Here is an 18,126-nt window from a genome sequence, read left to right on the forward strand (position 1 = left end):
TTCCCCACCCTAAGTAATCTAAGAAATAAATTCATTTTTAATGATCCTCAGTTTCTCTAAACTTTGATTGTCAAAAAAAACCTGATGAATATAGAACTCTCTGACAGTAAAAACAGCTATTCCTACAAAACAGGGACTCAAGGTATGGTCCCATGACCATGGGGATCTTCAAGATCCTTTCAGGGAGTCTCCAAGGTTCTCCTTTTTCTTACCATGTGTTTTTGTAAGGTCTGATGTTCTTCATATACTTCAACTAAAATATCATATCACAACAGACTGAATGTAGAAACAGATAAGAGAATTATTAAGCTAGGCATTAAGGAGATTTGTAAAAATACGCGACAGTATATCTTGTTTTCCCTAAATGTTTTTAATTTGGAAAATAAAATTATATTTCATAAAATGTTACCTGATTAACAGGTAATGGGTTTATTCTTGGTATTTTCAAACGGGTTAAATACTGTAAACATTTCTCAGTTTTACTTTTAATACCACAACTATCAGTAGCTACTATATATCAGATATTATTTACCACATAAACAAATACTTTCTAAGGTTCTTGGTAATGTGTTACAGCATAAAGGAATCCTGAGACTAAAAAGTTTGAGCAACTTCGCTCTGAAAAAATGTTTCTCAAATAATACCCACTGACCACCTGCCTTTTTTTTATTAAAAACATATTTTTATTTTTAATATATTAACCTGCCTATTTTATATATATATATAAAAATATATATATATAAATATATATATATATATATATATATATTACATTTTCAACATGGACTCCAGTTGATTGTTATACACATTAAAATTAGAAAAATCAAGGGAAGGGGTATATAGACTTTTGAAGTCTGATTAATTCAAACGCTAGCTCGGACACTTCCTGGTTGTAACCCTAGCCTATACTACTCTTGTTTTTTTGAGACAGAGTCTGGCTCTGTCACCCAGGCTGGAGTGCAGTGGTGCGATCTCGGCTCACTGCCAGCTCCGCCTCCCGGCTTCATGCCATTTTCTTGCCTCAGCCTCCCGAGTAGCTGGGACTACAGGCGCCCGCCACCATGCCCGGCTAATTTTTTGTATCTTTAATAGAGACGGGGTTTCACTGTGTTAGCCAGGATGGTCTCGATCTCCTGACCTCATGATCTGCCCGCCTCGGCCTCCCAAAGTGCTGAGATTACAGGCATGAGCCACCCCGCCCGACCGCCTATACTACTCTTAAGCAATTTCCAGCTCTTAGTTTCCCCTCCCTCTATGTCCGGAATCCTATTCTAACTGCATATATTCAATTAAATAATTGCTCATCTCTTGAAGAAGCTCCAAGATTTTGTATCAGAGAAGTTTTAGAGGCAGTAATCTGGAGAGAAAGGACACTGGAAAGGACACTTGTACTTCCTTAAGAGGCAAGTTGTTTTTACTTAAATTGTTTTGAGGTGGCTATGAGAAGATGATGGCGATTTTAATGGGATTCTCTTTCCCAGGCTACTCCTTGCCATTGACACTTACCTATTTGCTTCTCCTATAGAACAGCAAGGGCCCCCTCAAAGGATTTTATTTCCTGTTCTTCACCTCCAAGCATAGAGCGGTGAAGACTGCAGCCATTTTGTCTTGCCCTAGCCCGAACCCAAATCAGTCACTCTTATCAAGCTGCCTGCTACTTCCGCAATGCTCATTGTGGTTTGAATACACAGTTCTGACCAATCACAGGCTTAGAACTGGTTACAATGTTTCAATTCAGTCAGTTATCAGAAACCTAACAGAAACCCATGATATTTTGCCCAGCAGTGAACCAACCTTTAGTTTTCCTCTATATCAGAGTGCTGCTCATAGTTCATTAACCCTCAGGATGAGAATTATACAGAGCGATGTTTAAAAATGCAGATTCCTGTGTTTCATCCCAGACCAAGTGTATCAGAATCTCTGGGAATAAGACCTAGGAATTTAAAAAATGTCTTCAGGGGCTAGGCATGGTGGCTCATGCCTGTAATCCCAGCACTTTGGGAGGCGAGGTGGGCAGATCACCTAAGGCCAGGAGTTCGAGACCATCCTGGCTAACATGGCAAAACCCCATCTCTACTAAAAATACAAAAATTAGCCAGGGGTGGTGGTGGGCGCCTGTAATCCCAGCTACTTGGGAGGCTGAGGCAGGAGAATCACTTGAACCCAGGAGGCGGAGGTTGCAGTGAACCGAGATTGTGCCATTGAACTCCTGCCTGGGTGACAAGGCTGAGATTCTATCTCAAAAAAAAAAAAAAAAAAAAAGTCTTCAGAAACTAAAGTCTGAAAACCATTGCCATAGGAAAAATTTCCCATTAAAACAATACAGAGAATAGGAAAAATATGCATATTCTCTATCATCACCTAGTTCTTTTACCAATTGCAAACAGATGGATGTTGTCACCAACATGTCCTTCTATATAGATATATTTGTTTCCTTCCAATTTTGACACTGCTATTCTGTCAGTGTCCTAGTAGTACCGGGAGTAGTGAGGCTAATTCTCCCTATCTAAAGTCATAAGATATTTAAGTATAAATCAGAATGCCCATGCAATAGCTTATACTGGTAAATATTATAAACACAGGAATGTGTAGTTTAATAACCAGCATATTCTGTCTCTATTAGAGGATATACATACTTTTGTATGGATATCATACATTAAAATCATAATCAGAGTTTTCCTTGGTGAGCCTAGAATCATTAAAAAGGGAGTCAGTAGATTTTTTTAATGATCACTGCCTCAAGGTTTAATTTGATGTACTTACCCATCTCCATTATTGAGATGGGTACTGGAATATTCCAATCTACTAATCAGGACACTCTCTTTCCTAGACAGTGCTGGAAACCTGCAACCACCTCTCTGATTTTCCCTAATGGAGTTTTCTTTCTGATAATTCATTCTCCTGTTAAATGATTAGATTTCACTTTTTCAATTTATAATCAATTTATATTTGTGTCTCCTTCAGACTCAATCAAAACTCTGGGTGCTTCCAAATTGAATTATCTGCTCACCAGTCATCTCTTGGGTTAATTTTGCAAGTGTTTTATCTTACTGGGGATTTAAATTTTTCCTAATTTCACCTTGAATTTCTGACCCTTTGAATTGATTTCACACAATACATCGAATTTTAAAGTATAAGCAATCAACTTTTAAAGAGATCTCAAGAATGTTTAGTATAATGTCTATTAATTGTAAAAATCCCATGGCAGAAGTTTTTCATTGTGTTATATTAACTGGAGAATATTTTCAATGTGGTTTACTGCATCAAAAGATATTCCATATGAAACCATTATAAACAAGCATGTAATATCTTTCTCAAAAGATGCTCAGTAATACTGACATTTTTCATCTGCATTTTGCATTTCTACCTCTGCTTCTCTTGATCTTACTCTCACCTTCTAAACATATAAGATGATCCCTGTGCTGCCAACCCAATGTTATTTTTTCTCTGTGCTCACTTGTTCTTTCCCTTTAAAAAAATATACCTTGGGTTTTGTAAAAGGTCTAAAATACAGGTGCTTTATTGTACTGGATAATAACCAACATTTTAATTTTAACCAATATTATATTCATAATCTATTATCTAGGTAATTCTCTATTCAACTTTTTACACTGAAGTATTTTGAAATACTTCAAAAGAGCAATTTCAAAGAAGCAAATGCTAACCTTGTTATTTCAAAGTTAAAACTTTCTTATAAAATTTTTATAAGAAACATTAGTTACAAAAAGCAAAAGCAGTGAAATTAGTACTAAAATGCATGGATGCATGCTACCTTTAGAAGGGGTTTAGACTTCAAAAAGCGTTCTAATGTTGCATCTTAACTTTTACTAGTTATGAAACCATAGGCTGATCTTTTAGCCTTTATTAGGATAGTCTTCACATTGGTACAATGAAAAAAGCTGTCTCTATCTTGTGAGTTTTTGTGAAAATCAAATATGGCACTAATATGAGCACACTTCCAAAAGGCAAATGTGTCATACTGATGTAATTTCATATTGTTAGAATTGTTAATATTAAGAACTATGCTGTCACAAGGATATAAAGGGAGGACCATGTGGCTCTATTTAACAAAAATTCCAAGGCAAATTTTGAAATTAAAGAATATATATCTCAGTGACATTACACTCTCTCTCCCTCTCTCTCTCTCTCTCAGGTCAGCTTTTAGGAGGATCCTATACATAATACAGATGGCTATGCAAATATTGTACACTAGGTTTGCCCAGCTTGCATACATATTATTTACTCTTTTCTGTGTCCACTCCATCTTCCATACTGCCAACTCTAATTACCTACTTTAAAATAAAACCCCGACTTTTTAAAATGTCATTAGTTTGTCAGAAAGACCCTGGCTTCCACTTGCTTCTCCAAACTCATCTCCCCTTAACTTTCTTCTTCTTATTCTCTTTTCTTCCTTGACTCATCACTATGACTCCTATGCTACAGCCCTAGAAAATACCTTACAGACCCTCAAATATTTCTGGGTCTTTTCTAACTCTTTGACTTTAAACAATCATATTGTTTCCTTTCACTGGAAACCTTTCCTTTAATCCCTGACTTTTCTGGTCCTCTTAGTAGGAAATAATTTCCTTCTACCCTATATTTCCATGACATGTTGTTCACTCATTCATTCAAACAGTATTTATGGAGTGTCTATTATGTTCCAAACACTGTGCTAGGAAATGCTTATAACACGGAAGTAAACAATATTATCACGGTTCCTAACCTCACAGATTTTATGGATATTCATATTAAATGAATCACAAGTAACTACATAATTAAAAATATGACAGTGCCATAAAGGTTCAATGGCAGCACATTACTACTGCCTAGTCTACAGGATCCTTAGGGCAGCAATGATGATTTATTCATCCATTATTTCCTGTGGTATTGAACACATAAGAAGTGCTGGAATACATCTTTTTGTTTACTTAAATTACGTAGCCAATCTCAGTAACTGTTTCATCACCATGCTAAAACATAGAGTCTATTCAATACAAAAAAGGAAACTATTCAGTAACCTAAATGTTTTGTCTTTATAAGACAAGTGGTAGTTTAACTGTTTTTTGACTGAATTGGCATCTCAATACATATTATGTTACTGAGCATTTGGAGCTAGAAGCACTTGGAACATAAATTCTCGTAAAAATACACAGATGACAGAACTTCCAGTTATGACTAGATGAGAAGATCAGGAAATCCTTTCCCCCAAAAGTATTACAGGTTGAGTATACTTAATCTGAACATCAGAAATCCAAAGTGCTTCAAAACCCAAAATGTTCTGGGTGGCAACACGACATTCACAGGAAATATTTATTGGAGCATTTTGGATTTTGAATTTTCGATTAGGGTTATGGAATAGGTAAGTATAATGCAAATACTTCAAAATCCAAAAATTTCAAAATCTGAAACATTTCTGATCCCAAGCCTTTTGGATAAGGAATATTCAACGTGGACAAAATTAACAAAGCAACCATTTTGGTACTCTGGAAATTAACCGAAAACCTACCTCCATTTGCATTTATGCTTGAAAAATCTCTGACTTTCGGATAAGAATAGTAGGTAACTGTAACCTATAGCTGCTCCCATACTCCCCACCCCCAGCTCATTTAGCTCAGAGGTTCTATCAGGACTCATACAATGAAAAACATAAAACATTACTGAAAGAAATTAAAGAATATCTAACTAAATGAAGAGACATTTCATATTTTTGGGTTGGAGGGATCAGCACTGTCAACATGGCAATTCTCCCTAGTTTGACCGATAGATTAAATCCAATGCCTACAAAAATACCAGCTGGCTTCTTCACAGAAATTGACAAGTTGATCCTAAAACTGACATATTGATTGGAAAATTCATATAAGAGTACAAGGGATCCAGAATAGCTGAAAAAATCTTGAAAAAGTAGAGTAAAATCAGACGACTCATACTTTCTGATTTCAAAACTTACTATGAAGCTAGTTAAGACAATGTGGTATTGACATATAATATAAATAAGTGGAGCAGAATTGATAGTCTAAAAACAAATCCATACATTTATGGTCAATTGATTTTCTACAAAAGGACAAAGACAATTCAGTGGTGAGATAGTTTTTTCAACAAATAGACATTTGTATATCCATCATTTTTGAAAAGAAATTAGACACTTCACATCATATATAAAAAGTTAACTCAAAACAGATCACAGACCTAAATGTAAGACCTAAAGGTAAGAGCTAAAGTTATAAAATTCTAGAAGAGAATATAGGAGAACATTTCCATGAGTTGGGGTTAGGCAAAGAATTCTTAAGTAAAATACTGAAAGCATGTTTCAAAGAAGAAAAAAAATTATAAATTGGACTTCATCAACTTGTGTTACTCAAAAGTCATCATTAAAAGAACATAAGAGAAAATATTGCAAATCATACATCTGATCATATCCAGAATATTTGAAAAACTCTTACAAGTCAATAATTATTAAGACCAAAAAATTAAAAATTTGCAAATAATTTGAATAAATATTTCTTCAAAGAAAATACACAAAATGGTTAAAAGGGATATGAAAAGATGTTCAACATCATTAGTCATTAGGGAAATGCAAATCAGAAGTCAACAAGAAACTACTACATATACACTAGAATGACCATAATAAAAAAGGCAAATTATACCAAGTGTTGATGAGGACACACAGAAAGTGGCCCACAGTGCATTTGCTGCTGGTAATGTCATATAGTACAGCCATATTGGAAAATATTTTGATAGTTTCTTAACAAATTAATCACAAATACACCATACAACACAGCAATTCTACTCCTAGAAATATATCCATGAGAAACAAAAACATATGTCTACACAAATACATGTATGTAAACATGTATAGTAGCATTACACATAATAACAAAAATAACTGGAAACAGTCCAAATATCCACCACCTAGTAAATGGATGAATAAAATGTGATACAGTCATACAATGGAATAGTATTCATCAATTAAAAAAAAAAACTATTGATCCATGCTATAACATGGATGGACCTCAAAAACATAAGTGAAAGAAGCCGGGCACGACGGGGAATATACTGTATGATTCTATTTAGATAAAATGTACAGAAAAGGCAAATTTATATAGACAGAAACCAGAAGAGTGTTTGCTTAAGCCTGGATGTAAAAACAAGTATTGACTGCTAAAAGGCCCTAGATAACTTTTTGGGGAGACAGGAAAATTCTAACAATTATGGTGATGGTCGCACAACTCTCTATAAATTTACTAAAATTATTGAATTATACACATATAATGAGTGAAATTTATGGTATGTAATTCTGTTTCAATAAAGGTTTTTAAAAAACACACAGGGATATAGTAAATAAAAACAATTTAGTGGATTTTCTTAAGTCCTTACTTAGCTTTATTAGGCTCACCGTATGCACCCGTTTTCATAATTTCTACTTCTGCACTAACACTCTTTACACCTAAATCTATATGTCCAGCCCTGACTTCTAAGCCTTTTTTTTTTTTTTTCTCCAGTTTTCATCTCATACAGTTGGTTACCTCTTATACTCCTCCTGGCAAAAGGTAACTAACTCCTCCACCTCTTGCTTTCCTTCTCAATTTTCCTATACCTATTAGTGGCACCTATATTTTCCCATGTTTCTCACAACTTCAGTGTTGTCTTCAGTCTCCTTATCTTAATCCCATATTAAATTAGAAACCTAGTAAAACTGATTTTCTCCAAAGCATCTCTTAAATGTGCCGTTTCCATTGTCTCATCAAATAAGTCTTTCTGGTTTTACATCCTTATGCATAGGTGCTAAAGCAATCTATCTCATACTATCTTCATATCACCACAGTCCTTGAAAACTTGTAGTGTCTTTAAATTTACATATGCATTGTTTCAACCAAAAATATCTCCTGAAAAAAAAATACAGATAAACAAAAAATAACCATGGAGTACACTACTTATATGTAAACATAGTTAATACCTTGTTGATTATACTTCCAGATATTTTAATGCATATTTATACCCTTTATTTAAAACAACAAGTTTATATACATAATATTTTGTAACTTGCTTGCATGACTACTATATCATGATCATTTCTCTAAGTCAATAAATATTTATCACTATTGATAGCAGATTAGTGTTTCTTTGGATATATGGACTTTATTGTATTTATTCAACTATTACTTTTACCAAAATTTTTAAAAATTTAATTAAAAATGATTGCTGTGGCCAGGCGCAGCAGCTCATGCCTGTAATCCCAGCACTTTGGGAGGCCGAGGTGGGAAGATCACCTGAGGTCAGGAGTTCGAGACAAGCCTGGCCAACATGGTGAAACCCCATCTCTACTAAAAATACAAAAATTAGCTGGGCATGGTGGCAGGCGCCTGTAATCCCAGCTACTTGGGAAGCTGAAGCAGGAGAATCACTTGAACCCAGGAGGCAGAGGTTGCCGTGAACTGAGATCGTGCCATAGCACTCCAGCCTCGGGGACAAGAGTGAGACTTTGTCTCAAAAAACAAAAGCAAAAACGGAAAAATGATTGCTGTTACCTATTATATTAAATCTAAATTTATAACCGTTGTATTCTCCAATACCATCTCTATATTTTCCAACATAATCCCTTTATGCCAGACAAAGCAATCTGCTTGTACCACACATACATATATATAGTTATATATATACATGTATATATACATATATACATATATATATACACATATATGTGTGTATATATATGTGTATATATATAGTTAAGTCATGCATTTACATTTTCTTATATCCTTAGCACTGATATTTAAAATTTTTACATTATTGATTTTACTTATTTATATAATTGTTCTGGGGGTGTCTCATACTTGTATTTTTTTCTCTCTTAAATCAGATTGTGAGCTACTCCTAAAGCAATTTTCAAATTTGTTTTTTCTGTCCCCGCAAAGCAATCAATATAGTGGTACATATACAGTAGGTAATTAAATTAGTATTGATTTAAATTAATGACTCACATTCTTGCATTCATTCATCATAAGTTCAATTGGCAAAAATGATTTCGAGAAAATGAAATGAAATGAAAAAACTTTTATTATAAGCTAATGAACATCTACTACATACATAACACTGGGTTATCAAGAAAACAAATAAATAAATGATACATGATCTCTCCTGTCAAGGGGTTTATAATCTATATGGGAAAAGTGAGGCACATAAATAGTTAGACAAAGATACAAGACTACCATTGAAAAAAGATATTAACAAGTAATACATTATTAAAAGAAAATGAGGAAACAGAAAATCAGTGATTCAGGGACCAGAAAAAGGAGAGCTAAGCCTTAGAAAAGATAAGTTGAATATTAAAATATGAGAGATTTGGAGAAAAGGCAACCCTTACACACTACTGATGGGAATGTAAATTAGTATAGCCATTTTGAAAAAACAGTTTGGTGGTGCCTTAAAAAACTAAAAATAGAACTACCATATGATCCAGCAATCCCACTGCTGGGTATATATACTTCTGCCAGAAAAAAAAAAGAAAAAAGAAAAATCAGTATATCAAAGATGTATCTATATTCCCATGTTTATTGAAGCAATTTTCATAATAGCCATGATATGGAATCAACCTAAATGCCCATCAACAGATGAACAGACTAAGAAAATGTGATATACAAACATAATGGAATGCTATTCAGCCATAAAAAGAGTGAAATCCTGTTATTTGCAGCAACATGGATGAATCTGAAGAAGATTATGTTAGGTGAAATAATCCAGAGACAGAAAGATTCCACATGGTCTCCCTAATATGTAGAATTTAAAAAGTTGTTCTTATGGAAGTAGAAAGTAGATTAGTGGTTAACAGAGGATGAGGAAGGTAGTGAGTCCATATGGGGATGGGAAGAGATTGGTCATTGCTACAAAGTTACCGTTAGGAAGAATAAATTCTGGTGTTCTACTGCATAGTAAGATGACTAGAGTTATCGACAATGCATTGTATATTTCAAAATCGCTAGAAGAAAGGTTACTGAATGTTCATCACAAAGAAATGATGTTTAAGGTGATGCATATGTTAATTGCCCTAGTTGATCATTATGCATATAATATATATACATGTACCAAAACACCATGTTGTAACCCATAAATATGTATAACCATTATGTGCCAATCATATATTTTTTTAATTTTTTAAAACATTTTTAATTATATTTCAATAGTTTTTGGGGCACAGGTGGTCTTTGGTTACATGGGTAAATTCTTTAGTGGTGATTTCTGAGATTTTGGTGCACTAATCACCTGAGCAGTGTGCATTGTACCCAATATGTAGTTGTTTATCCCTCACCTCTTCTCATCCCTCCATCCGAGTCCCCAAAGTCTATTATATCATTCTTATTCCTTTGCATCTTCATACTTAGCTCCCACTTACAAGTGAGAACATATGATATTTCTTTTTCCATTCTTGAGTTACTTCACTTAGAAAAAGAGCCTCCAGTTCCATCCAAGTTGCAGCAAAGGCCATTTTATTCCATTTTATGGCTGTTGTATATATACCACATTTTCTTTATCCAGTATTGGTTTATGGGCATTTAGGTTGGTTCCATATTTTTGCAATTGTGAATTATGCTGCTATTAAACATGCATGTGCAGTCATACATCTTTTTACGAAGTAACAGGTCAAAAGCATTTCAGGCAGTGGGAATGGGCTGAGTGAGAAGAGCAGATAGGAAAATTCAGGGCTTATGCAGAGGAAAACTAAGTTTGAAAAAGTAGGCTGAGGTCAGAAAGTGAATGGCCATGAATGCCTGATAAATGAGTCAAGACTTGTTAAAACAGCCCTTTACTAAGCACTATTATGTGACTGGTGGGTCACATGCCTAGTGGGCATCTTTTGTACATTAGACAATGGAAATCCATTTCTTCTGTCTCATGGCACTCTTGTTTTCTTTCGACAGTAGTCAAGTGAGACTATGACCAGCAGCCTCATCCTCCTATAGCCAAGTAGCAAATAATTGGATTGAAAATGACTGATGTTCCAGTTTATCTCAGCCTCAACATCATGATTAGACTATTCTGGCTATGGGGCCATGTTGTACTCCCTGTTTCCTTGGTCTGCAGGGCTACTTCAGTTTCTGCCTGTTTCCACACCTGACTCACTAGCTTCCCACTGATTCTGTGAGACCCTGATATTTTTCCAATGAATATTACATAAGTTAGCCAGAGTCTATTTCTGTTGCTTTTAACTAAAAAGTCCTAATTGACATAGCTACGTATTATTTTCCACGTTTCACTGAAAAGAAGACTATGTATTTGTGAAAGTAAATTCCCAAGGCCACACAGCTAGCAAGTGGCAAAGGTGGGTATGTTTGACTCTGGAATCTAAGTTGTATAAAACTATCTACTAGAGGCTATGTGGTAGGCCAAAGTTTAAACTCTAATTTAAATCTTTAAAACTGATGTTCTTATCCCTATGTCATGCTGGCTTTAAATGAGAAGTGACTGCAGATTTTAGAGAAGGGAATGATATAAAGAAAATTACATTTTAAAAGGGTTAATTTATTTTATATTTTTCTTTTTTGGGGGGTCAGGGGGATGGAGTCTCACTCTGTCACCCTGGCAGGAGTACAGTGGCGCCACCTAGGCTCACTGCAGCCTCTGCCTCTCAGGTTCAAGTGATTCTCCTGCCTCAGCCTCCCGAGTAGCTGGGACTACAGGAGCCTGCCACCACACCCAGCTAATTTTTGTATTTTCAGTGGAGACCAGGTTTCACCATGTTGGCCAGGCTGGTCTTGAACCCCTGACTTCAAGTGATCTGCCCGCCTTGGCCTCCCAAAGTGCTGGGATTACAGGCATGAGACAGCATGCCCGGCAAAAGGGTTAATTTCAGAGTATGTACGTTGGAAGGGAAGCAAGAGAGCTTGAGGCTGGAAGATAAATGAAGGTGAGGTGAATAATCCATGTGGGAAATGACAGAAGTCTAAACAGTGAAATGATGATTGGAACGTAAGACAGTGTAGAAGGGAACAATTATTAGAATATTCTATCAGTGTTCCTGGCTAACTCTCTGAAATTTGCATACTATTAATTTTTCTTTTTACTATTTTATAATAACGTTGGTCCCATGACTTCATATTTCAGTCCAGTAAGCATAAGTCTTACTGAATTAAATAGAATCTCTTGGTAAGCATATTATAAATTTATAAGCATGCATAGATCATTTGCAGCTAAATTAGGTACACATCATTTGCAGAAAAAGTGCAATCTTCCTAGTGATTTTGTGATCAAGCAATATTTTATAGGTTGAAATTTCTTCAAATCATCACAAAACTACAGGAAAAAAGGTATCATAAAATTAAGATAGACATTTGTAGAAATTGGCTCAAGTTTTTCCTACAAGAGTAAAAATAAACTTTTCAGAAGAATGATTAGCCAACTTACAATCTTCATTGTACAGGCAAGAAAAGTCTCTAGAAGCAAGAGTCATTTTCTCCATTAAAAACAGCTGTATGAGTCAATAAGAAAAAGAATGGAAGTTTTGAAATAAGAAGAAATTAAAATAAAAGTAATTTCACAGAACTTAGACAATGAACATAATGGAGAGGAGGATAGTACTGCCTCTGGTAACTTTATAGTCATCCCAAGAAAATACCATGCTATGTGGAAAGAACAACAATACATAAAAGCTTCAAATATTTATCACAATAAAGCATAAACTCTTTAAAAATGGTGCAATTTACATGGCACCCATGTATGATGATACCTCAGAGCAGCCTGTATGAGTGCTGTTCAAGTGAAAGATAGTTCCTATTTTGCAAAAGTAGTAATTGAAACACTGCTTCAGCTCTCTATATAAACTTTGACCAAATAATGACCCAATTTAAGCAAACAATGTTATTCATTATTATCTTAAATTTTTTTTAATTATAAAAATAATACATGCTTATTTTAAAAATTCAAAAAGTGATTCAGATAGAAAATAAAAAGTTAAAGCTTTTCCTTCAATCTAATTTCACTGGTTCCATGTATATATTGTCAGACATTTTTCTATGTAAATGAAAACAAACACACATGCACAAACATATATACATCTATATTTTTTATATAGATGGGATCAAATAATAGATATTGTCTCATAACTTGCTTTTTTCATTTGAAACTCTATTACGGACATCTTTTTTACATATTGAGAACCAGCTCTGCTGTTCTAAATTACCAAGGCAGATATGTCCTTAAGCTCTGGTTTCTGGCATTTTCCCAACCATCTAAATGTTTCAATAACTGATTTTTGTATTTAAAAAAAATTGACTTCTTGCACAAAAAGAGGCACATAGTTCAATAGAACAGAACAGAAAATCAAAAAATTAATCCACATATCAACAGCCAACTGATTTTTGACAAAGGCTCCAAGAACACTTATTGGGAAAGGGCAGACCCTTCAATAAATAGTGCTGGGAAAACTGGATAACCATAGGCAGAAAACTGAAACTATACCCCCCTACCTCTCTCCCTATACAACAATAAACTCAAAATGGATCAGACTTAAATGTAAGACACAAGACGATAAATCTATTAGGAGACAACATAGAGTAAATGCTTCAGGACACTGGTTTGGGAAAAGACTTTATGAATAAGACCTCAAGAACACAGGAAACAAAAGCAAAAATAAAAAAATGGGGCTATATCAAACTAAACAGCTTATGCACAGCAAAGTAAACAATCAACAACGTGAAAAGTCTACCTAGAGAATGGGAGAAAATATTTGCAAACTATTCATCCAACAGGGAATTAATATCCAGAATATGCAAATAACTCAAAACGGCAAAAAAAAAAATTTTTTTCAAAAATTGGCAAATTATCTGAACAGACATTTCAAAAGAAGACATACAAAAATGGCCAACAAATATATGAAAACATGTTCAGCATCACTAATCATCAGGGATATGCAAATCAAAACCACAAAGAGATATCATCTCACCCCAGTTAGGATGGCTATTATAAAAAAGATAAAAATTAACAAATGCAGGTGACGATGCATAGAAAAGGGAACTCTTACACATTTTAAGTAGTAATGTAAACTAGTACAGCCACTGGAGAACAGTATGGAGGTTCCTCAAAAAACAAGCATGTATTATTTTTATAATTATAATAGAAATATGACTTGACTTTCCAAAGAAAAGTATCTTTTAAACAATAAAGAAATTGGAGGGAAGTTGTTTTCAGTAATTTATGAGACAGGAAAATGCAATGTGGCAAGTTTGATTATGCTTAATTCAAGCAACAGATTCTGATAAGAATAAAAGTAATTGGGTCATTAGGGTAGCCATTTTATGAGATATTCAGAGTACTGTTTATTAAAATAAGAAGCTCTGGTAATTTGATCTATATTTTCCTTTGAATGCTCATTATATGTAAAGCAATTCTGCAATAATTATCTAGGAATATTGTCCTTTTGAAATAAAATACTAATGAAATAAAAGGGTTAAATAAACAGACATTTTAATTTAATATTAAGTGTGGATCATCATTAGATTCCAAAATTTTTCTCCTGAAGACTCTGTGTGTCCTCCTAACTATTAATAGTTTATGAGGTGTTACTATTTAGAAGTTGGTTGGCAAAACACCAATTCTTTAAAACCTGAAAATTTAGGAAACTAATGTAATTTGTTGCATGACAATTATGCATTAGTAAATCAGGCACAATTAAGAGACAATTGTTAAATTAGAATGCAATTAAAGGCTAAAAACAAATTTTATTTGAACAGCAAGTAAAAATAGTACTGCTGGCTGAACGTGGTGGCTCACTCTCGTAATCTCAGCACTTTGGGAGGCCGAGGCAGGTGAATCACTTGAAGTCAGGAGTTCAGGACCAACTGACCAACAGGGTTAATCCCCATTTCTATCAAAAATACAAAAATTAGCTGGGCATGGTGGTGAATGCCTGTAATCCCAGCTACTTGGGAGGCTGAGGCAGGAGAATGGCTTGAACCCGGGAGATGGGAGGTCGCAGTGAGCCGAGATCACACTATTGCACTCCAGCATGGGCAACAAGAGCAAAACTTTGTCTCAAAAAAAAAAAAAAAAAAAAAAAAAAAAAGAGGTACTGCTGCAAGGAAGCCAGTTCATTTGTTTAAGAAGTTAATTAGTACAGTACTAAATGTATTCTTGTGCAGAGCAATACTCTGAGCGAGGACAGAGGATTATAAATAAGAAAATATCTTGGTCCCTGTCCTAGGTAAATTTAAAATATACATAGGAAAATAACATGTATGTGTACACGCAACAAATGATGTATGTGGCTCTGTTATAATGTTTATGATAAAGCACACAAAAATGTAATACACCCCAAGCAAATAAACTCTGAAGGAAAGAAAGAGTTAAAGAACTATGTTCCATTGGGTAACTATTCCTGGAGAAGATAAGTTTAGTAAAAACTGTTTGGACATGCACCATGTTATAAGAATTTTACATGTACTATGTCATTTCAAGCTCACCATTGTTCTGTGAGGTGGGTACTATTATTATCCCCATTCTACAGATGAGGAAATTGAGGCATAGAGAGTTAAGAAATTTGCCCAAGGTCACTAGAGGGTAAAGGACACAACTTGTACTTATACACTGGTTTGATTCAAGACAGTAGAGTATCACTAAAAGTTTAGGATTAGAGCAAGGATATAAGTGTTTTCAGAAAGACCTTTCTAAGAACTATGTATAGCATATCTGAGAGGCTAAGGAGCAGTTTGGGGGCTGCTACAAGCATATTGGTCAACTAGTCTAATCATTTACATAATTTTCTTTTCATGTCATATTTAATCTCTCTTACAAAGAAGGCTATAACACATTCTCATTATATAAATAATGAAACAGTTTTAATTAAGGTATCCAGTTACCTCTAAACAAACAAACAAACAAACAAAAATACTCATTCTTTTAGATAGACAAATGCTGGTTATAAGAGAAGACAGACAAACGTGGTCAATATTATAATTTTAAAATTTTGTTTACACCTGTTTTAAGTGAGTTGTTAAATCAAAGTAATGAATCTAGAGAATGTATGCCTCTATTTCTTCTTTCTCTGAGAAGCAGATTTTTTAACCAAAAGCAACAATTAGTTCATTGACATCTTGTTTGTTTACTCACTTCTTAGAGAATTGTGAAGTGTTAGCTATTATTCCCTTGAAAGTATCAACACTAGATTTGATGAAGCATTAGTCTATACTACATACTAAACATATACTTTCATAGAAACATCTACTAGAATGGAGAACAACTAATTTTTTTCTCAGAGGAGGGACCTAATGAAATTAATTAAGTATATTTGGATATTCTGGAAAAAAAATCGGCAGAAAATGTCACTTTGGGCTTCTTCTACTTTGTCCAAATAAATTGCAAAATGGGGAAATAGCCATTGCATAGATAGACAGATAGATAAATATGATATATCTAAGATATCATATAAGATATATACATACATATGCACATAAGATATATCTATCTATCTATATATAGTAAACATTTTTCATTTTTCAAAGTCTGGATTTTTCTTTCCTTTTTAGTAAAATAAAATACTTTCAAACTTGCAATAAAAAGGTTTGCTTTACTTGAATTTTAGGATAGAAATTCTTCAGATGAGTACTATAGGCAAAAAATTATTCATTACCCTTGTAAAAATATTCTTCTGTGATGTGGTTTTACATTTTGAAAAATACAAAATGCTGTTTTGTACATTCAAAACTAGCATTAGCAACAAAAGCAAAAATAGACAAAAGGCATCACATCAAACTAAAAATATTCCTAAAATAAAGGAAGCAAATGCGTAAAGAGGCAACATATGGAATGGCAGAATATATTTGCAAACCAAACATATGATAAGGGGTTAAATATCCAAAACGTATAAGGAACTCAAACAACTCAGTAATTTAAAACAACATGATTTAAAAAATGGGCAAAAGATCTGAAGAGAGGTTTTTCAAAAGGCATACAAATGGCCAATAGGTATATGAAAAAACATTTGACATCACTAATCATCAGGTAAACGCAAATTAAAACCATAATGAGATATCATCTCACACCTGTTAGGATAGCTATTATCAAAAAGACAAAAGGTAAATGTTGGTAAGAATGTGGAGAAAAGCTAACCCTTGTAAACTGTTGCTGGTAAGGTGAATTAGTATAGCCATTATGGAAAACAGTATGGACATTCCTCAAAACTACCTTAAGAATGGAACTACCATATGATCTAGTAATCCCAGTACTGAGTATATATCCAAAGGATATGTACTCCCATTTTTATTGCAGCATTATGTACAATAGCCAAGATATGGAATAAGCCTAACTGTCCATCAATTGATAAATGGATAAAGAAAATATTGTATACATACACAATAAAGTATTGATCAGAATTTCAAAAGGGAAATCTTGTCATTTGTGGCAACATACATAAACCTGGAGAACAATATGTTAAGTGAAATAAGCCAGGCACAGAAAGACAAATACCACGTGATCTCACTTACATGTGGAGCATAAAAATGTCACATTCATAGAAACAAAGAGCAAAACGGTGGTTATCAGACGATTGGGAGTTGGGGGTTTGAGGAGATACTGTTCAAAAGACACAACATGGCCTGGCAGAGTGGCTCATGCCTGTAATCCCAGCAATTTGGGAGACCAAGAGATCATGAGATCAGGAGATGGAGACTATCCTGGCTAATATGGTGAAACCCCGTCTCTACTGAAAAAAAAAAAAAAAAAAGGAAAAGAAAAGAAAAATTAGCTAGGTGTGGTGGTATGCACCTGTAGTCCCAGCTACTCGGGAGGCTGAGGCAGGAGAATCACTTGAACCCGGGAGGTGGAGGTTGCAGCGAGCCGAGATCGCAAACTGCACTCCAGCCTGGGCGACAAAGCGAAAAAAAAAAAAAAAAGAAAGAAAGAAAGGAAATAAAGGGGAGCACTGATTGTTGTATCTTTAGACAGGTATTCGTTTTTTAGGTCACCCAAAGGTAGCTAACTTTTACAATTGAAAGTCCTTTCCCTGTGATATAAAAAATATACCCAAAGCAAGAACAAGACAAAGTCAGTTCAGGTTGTCATGTTCTATTTTAGTTAGCTCTAATTTCATGTTCAAACTTTTCTATGCAGGCATATGTGTGTATTAAATATCATTATTAATTA

General features: G+C 34.3%; 1 protein-coding gene across 3 annotated transcripts in view; it reads right to left on the bottom strand.

The window, feature by feature from the left end:
* Positions 1-18,126, bottom strand: part of FAM133A (family with sequence similarity 133, member A) — a 40,735-nt gene that overhangs the window by 14,877 nt on the left and 7,732 nt on the right. The window contains exon 1 of one of the 3 annotated variants that reach the window (XM_011937277.1): positions 1,507-1,615. The exons of the other annotated variants lie outside the window; for them this stretch is intronic. The gene's annotated coding sequence lies outside the window, so the exon portion shown is untranslated. Of the gene's footprint in view, positions 1-1,506; positions 1,616-18,126 lie in introns of those variants that run through there. 3 annotated transcript variants of the gene reach the window in all.

Source organism: Colobus angolensis, unplaced genomic scaffold (assembly GCF_000951035.1).
Source record: "Colobus angolensis palliatus isolate OR3802 unplaced genomic scaffold, Cang.pa_1.0 Scaffold161, whole genome shotgun sequence".
NCBI lineage: Eukaryota > Metazoa > Chordata > Mammalia > Primates > Cercopithecidae > Colobus > Colobus angolensis.